Source organism: Globicephala melas, chromosome 5, assembly GCF_963455315.2.
Source record: "Globicephala melas chromosome 5, mGloMel1.2, whole genome shotgun sequence".
NCBI classification, from domain to species: domain Eukaryota; kingdom Metazoa; phylum Chordata; class Mammalia; order Artiodactyla; family Delphinidae; genus Globicephala; species Globicephala melas.
In genome coordinates, this window is record NC_083318.1 from 72254286 (window position 1) to 72260434 (window position 6149).

General features: G+C 45.0%; 1 long non-coding RNA gene and 1 other non-coding gene across 2 annotated transcripts; both read left to right on the top strand.

The window, feature by feature from the left end:
* The first annotated feature begins 267 nt into the window (after positions 1–267).
* LOC132597357 (uncharacterized) lies at positions 268–5577 on the top strand. The gene is made up of 3 exons (XR_009564009.1): positions 268–357; positions 647–783; positions 1489–5577. It is a non-coding gene; the product is annotated as an uncharacterized lncRNA (long non-coding RNA).
* On the top strand, positions 1050–1171 carry LOC115865753 (small nucleolar RNA SNORA26). Its single transcript, XR_004044412.1, has one exon. It is a non-coding gene; the product is annotated as a small nucleolar RNA SNORA26 (small nucleolar RNA).
* Positions 5578–6149: the final 572 nt, after the last annotated feature.

Sequence of the window (6149 nt, forward strand, 5' to 3'; positions counted from 1 at the left end):
ACGAGCGCCAAAGCCTGGGGAGGTGTCAAGACTCCTGGAGCTTCCGAGAAGCTTGCTCCGCGTAGGCTTAGCTCATGCTGCCGCCACGGAAAGACCAGAAAGACCCCTGCCGGCAAGGGACCGCGGGCACCAACGGCCGGACCCGCACCACCCGCCTCCGGAGACTTCCCGGGGATTGGCTGCCCGCCCCGCCCCTACCCCCTCCTTCTCCTCCTCCCGCCCCGCCCCTATCCCCTCCTTCTCCTCCTCCCGCCCCGCCCCTACCCTCTCCTTCTCCTCTTCCCGCCCCGCCCCGCCCCGACTGCAATGTCTCGGCGCCGCACGCCCGCATCGCCCTCAGTCTTGGTGAATTGAGCGGTGAGTGTGGGTCAGCGCAGTGAAGGGGCGGGGGGGTGGCACTCGGCCGGTCCCCGGGCCCGGGTGGGGCTGGGCTTGCCCCGTGTCCCCTCGAGCTTTGCCCGCCCGGAGCTCCACTGTTCCCGGCGGCCAGAACGCAGGGGTAGAGCAGCCCTCGGCGGCCTGGGGGGGGCGGGCGACCGTGCCCGTCTCGAGGCCGCGCTAGGCACACGCGCCGCGCCGAGCCGCCCCGAGGCTTACCGGCGGCCAGGCCCGGGCGCGGTAACAAGTTTGCGCTTTGCTTCCCCAGGGCGCAGCCGCGGCTACTTTGCAGCGGTTTCGGGCCAGGCCCAGCGGCGGCGGCAACAGCGGGTCTCGGACCGACCGTGAGCCTGGGGAGTTTGTCTCCAACGACTGTGGGTGCAGCGGTCTGAGTTCTAAACGCAGGTATGTCCCCGTCCTTGAGTGAGGTGAAATGACCCGGGCCCGAGCACGTGGCCAATGGCGACCGGAGGGTTCCCAAGCACGTGTTTGGTGCAAAGGCCCGAATCCGGCCCTCCTTTAACAAAGGAAACGGACGTTCACAAGCAGAACAGCTGCTTCTAGTGGGTTTTCAGACTCGGTTAAAGAAACTGCTGAGGTCCACGGACACTGACGAGAGGAACGCAGGAAATCGTAGAGAACCCTGTGAAAAACCCAAATCGCCCTTTCTTGTGCCCTTTTAAGGTTGACGCAGTGCCTTAAGAGGCTAACACAGAAGGGTAAAGAAAGTCTCCATAAAACCCAGAGAAGAGATTGTAGAACTCCTCTTTGGATCCTGTCTGGAGTCACAGCTGAACCAGAAGGTTTTCATTGTTTTAGCACCTTAGTGATATTTGTACAGTTAATAGCAAAGTGATAAACTTATCCTTAGGTTTGACGGTACCTTCAGGCCTGCTTTTTAGACTCCTCTGGGGATACCATACAGTATAGAGTATTTGGATCTTGTGGTCATCTCTGAAGGTGGAAAAAAATCTAGATGATGGAACAGGTGTACAAAAGGCTTTTTCTGGATATCCTTTGAGACAAACTGAAAAGAATACCTCAAAGGTTTTTTTGTTTGTTTGTTTTTCTCTATTCAGAAAGGTAATTTTAAAACTTTTCTTTTTATAGGTTGAAGACTACAAGTACAAGCCAGTGAAGCTGGAATGCCCTGACACTGGTATTTTAGCTGACTTAAACCAACTATCACTCTGCAGTTGACAACACACATGTGCCTCCAATGAGGTCAACTATTCTCACATAACTTGTAGCAACCATGTATCTGCACTGGCTTGGGAGTTTAGGGCAGTGGGGTAGTGCTGGTGGTTTAACTCTCACAACTCTGTGAAGTGGATACTGTAAAATTACAGATGAAGCAGTAGTTCAGGTAGTGAATTGAGATTCCATCACATATGCCTAGCCCTGAACAGGGAGCCTCATATGTACCTTTTTGGCTATGTAAACTATGAAAAGTCACTTATCTCTTGAGATTTAGTGTCCTGGTTAAACGGTAGAAGTATTCAGATGGGGATTAGGTCAGTTTGGGGGCGGGGAGTGTTAAGGACCAGAGACTTACTGTTGAGAACATAAGCTCTTTATAGTATATAATTACATTGAACCTAAAAGAAGTCAAAATTTGATACAAAAGGAGCATCCATCAGCATGTTAAATGCTTCTGATGAATGTAGCATAATGAGCTGTAAAAAGGAATTTAAAGGACGCAATGATGCTAGATAGTTAGAATTTGAAAGTATTGGAGGTGACGGGAAAGTTTTCATATGGGAAGAAATGTGTCAGTGTAGCAAGATTAACAGCCCAGTGTGTGCTAGGAGTTACTCCTGTTGATCAGCTCTGAATGTTTACAAATACCTCATTTTCCAGAAGTCTTAAAGGTATTCACCTTGGGTTCATTTTTAATGCTTATTTCAAAATATTGTTTTAGCCTCTTTTTAAACGTCATTTCTTTTTATATTCCATATTATTCTGTAAAATCTAGCTTCCTAATATAGGAAATTTATTGAACAAATGTTAGTGTAATTGCTAGAGGGAAAACAAGATAAGGGAAATAGGAAGGGTGTGTATATGCACTGAGTGGAGGACATGATAATTTCAGATGGAGCTGGTCGGAGAATGACTAACTACAGAAGACCTGAAAGAGCTGCGGGAGATAATGTGGTTATATACAGTTGATCCTTGAGCAACATGGATTTGAACTTTATGGGTCCACTCATACACAGATAATTTTCATTTGTAAGTACTACAGCACTACATAGTCCATGGAGGGCCATCTATAAATTATGCAGATTAACCCCTGCATTGTGCAAAGGTCAACTGCATATATTTGGGTGAAGAGCGTTTCAGGCAGAGGAAAAGTAAGTGCAAAGGCCCTGGGGAGGGATGTGTTTAAAGGTTTGGGGGGAAAGCAAGGTGAAGATGCAGAGAAGTGACCTTACGGGAGGATCTGACAGCAGTTTGTGTGCAGGGCTAAGGTGTGTATTTGAGACCATTCTAAGATGGCAGCTTGCTTTCTGGCCTCTCAGGCCTCTGAATGCTGTAACTTAACCTAGAATGCACCCATACACTTTCCCACGTTTCTATAAGCACTGTCTTCCCTCCCAAGTGCTCTTGTTATGGATTTCTGTAGCACCCTGTGATGGCCTTATCGTACTTGGAAGCACATTTTGTAGTTGCTGTGAGCTTGCCTAATTGCCCCTGCCCATAAAGTCCCTCTTGGTTCCCACTATATTCCTGGGGTCTAACCAAGTGCCTGGCATACTATAGGTTCTCAGATATTTAACTTGAGCCCTAAACCCATGATGACTATAGTACAAGGAGCAGTATCATTTATAATTAAGTTTAGTACTATCGTTAATTGTGTTGGAATGAATTATAAATTTCACTCAAGTGGGTGGCTTACTTAGAAGTGGCATAATAAGAGCCTAGATTCAGATCCCCACCCTGTATGATCTTAGACCAGCTACTTCTTAACTTCAGTTTCTTTATCTGTAAGTTGATAATAATGAGTTACTAAAAATACCCTGGTGAGTAGTAAGCACTTAGTAGTGCTATAGGGCCATTTTGACAATACCGTATGATCACTGTAATATTGAATCAAAATGAAAATGCTGATATTTGATATTTATATGGTACTAAAATGCTGGCTTTAATGTTCATAAAAAACGATACAGCACCTCCTAGGGCCAGGTACTATTCTAGGTGAACACATCCATGAACATAGCAGATCAGTGGATGTGATTGCGACTGGTCCATTGACGGAGGCCTCCAGTGTAAAGGCTTGTGATGCTTCCTTAATTGAGTGCTGTGACTAGTTAGCCGTGTGGTGGTGGAGAGGGTATTCGGTAGGCTAAAAGCCTAGATGAAGTGACTTCAAATGCTAACTACAAAAGTCTGAAGGCTCTAGCAAAGATCCCAAGGATGACCACTGGTTTCACAAATGGCTCCACTCCACTGAGTCCTGGTGTTGGTTCTTTGCCCCTTGAGGAGTTACTTGGGCTGGGTAGACAGGTGGAGACCCTGGGTCTGCCACAGATCCTCCCCCTCCCACTAACCAACTTCAGCCAGTTACAGTCTTGTTCATACTTTGATTTTCCAGATAATTTTTTTTTTTTAGTAACAAGGCTTTTGGCTAAAAAGCTTGAAGTCCACTAGACTAAACAATAGCAGGTGAAAGATGTGAGCAGTTTTATAGCCAGGGGGTAAAACTTTGGAGGAAAGACAAAACACCTCTTTAGTTGCTTTGGAGTCCAGAGTTTAGAACTATAGAAACACTAGATCTGCGCTGCCCAGTAGGACAGCTCTTAGTCACACGTGGCTATTTAAGGCAAAACTAAAATTAAAAAATCAGGCCCCCAGTTGCATTAGCCCCGTTTCAAGCCCCTAGCCCACCTGTGGCTAGGGGCTACGGTACTGGACAGCAGATACAGGACATTTCCATTGCTACAGAAAGTTTATTGGCAGTACTGTTCTAGAGGTTATATGGTGAAGACAGAAGGAAAACCTAGAGAGATGGTGTAGTAGGCCCCAAAGAGATCAGATTCTCGAACCTGTAAATGTTACCGTATTGGAAAGAGGGTCACTGCAGATGTGATTAAGGGTCTTGAGATGGGGAAACTATCCTGGATCATCTCTGTGGGCAGGCAGGAGATTCCATGAACAGAGGAGGCCATGTGAAGAAGCAGATTTAATGTTGGCCTTGAGATTGGAGTGATGCAGCTTCTAGCTGAGGGATGCTGGCAGCCACCAGAAGCTGGAAGGTGTGAGGAACATGTTGATTCCCGGTCCCCCAGAGCCTCCTGGGGGAGCATACACTTGATTTGATCCAGTGGAGTTGATTTCTTACTTCTGGCCCACAGAATTGTGAGAGAATACATTTCTGTTGTCTCAGTAAGCCACCAAGTTTGCGGTAATCTGTTACAGCAGCCTCAGGTATCCAATACTGATGGAAAGCTTAAGATCACAAATACAGCCAGAGCTGGAACCTCACCACACCACACCACACCACCTCCTATGCTGTGTTTTCACTAGTACCTTACTGGTGGGTAGGTGAGGGTAGATCTTAACTGTTAGTCAATTTAGAAATTTTCAGAGGTATGGCAATTGTTAAAATTTACTTAGATTTGCATCACAAGAGTTATCAGCATGTGGCTAAAATATGGAGGATTAGCAAATACTTCATAATAAAATACAGATTATCAAAACAAGTATAAGAAATCAATGTATGATTTATTGGAGTGTCATTTATGTATACTTTTAATAAATTTCATTACACAGTACAAAACACCATCCAAAGTTCAAGTTGTAAAAATCTGGTAACGAAACTAAAACAATAGGAAAAAATTATGTTGGTTATATAATTTTTGCCTTGTAGGCCATACAGCTTTGGCTAGCAGCGTCCCAGAGGTAACACAGACTTGTCTCATGTTTCCACAAAATGTAAAACTGAATTTCTGGGAGGTTTAACAAAAACAGTATTAACTAATAGAACTAGTTTTCTCAGGGTCACTGCCACAGGGCTATGACTTGTCATCCATACACTGGAATTTTGATGTACTGAATATCTAGGTTACAACAGTACTGATACTGAATAATGGCAGCTTCATGCTAGAGACTGGTAAGGAAACTAGGGCAAAGACCCAAGTTTCTGAATAAGAAATTCACACTTGTTGAACTCAGTGTTCTTATGGGACCATCACACTCAGTCAAATAAAACATGGAAAACCTGAAGGTCAAAACTCAGTCCTTGTTGAAAAGATTGTGTGTTGTTTACATGTTGCTATTCACAGTATTGCCTTTTGAAACTCTTCTCAACCTATGGAATCTCATTCTGATGAAAGAAGTTAGGATCAAACTGAGCCCTATTTGTCTACCTTTCATACCAAGTTGCAGACCTGAACAGTTTATATCTGAAAATTTATTTAAAATTGGAATTTACATAACGAATAGGAGGTTTCATTAACTTTTGACCAAAATCAGGTCCTGACTGGGGGCTTGGGGGAGGGGGGGTAGAAGAGGAAAGTGTCATAAACTGCCCACCATTCCTTGCAGTCTCTTCTGATTCTTTTCTTGCTAACAGACTTGAATACCTGTTTCCAACGTCTCCCACAACAGAAAAGTTTCATTATTACAAGTCTGAATATTTCTGCCTAAAAGTGGCCACGATTTTTTGAGATGTTTCCACATAGTTACATTGATCTCTAGCTCCCTGTTTAAGGTTTAACTCCCAGCCTGCAGGTAACCCGATTATTCAAATGAACTCAACTTGAAATTAGAAA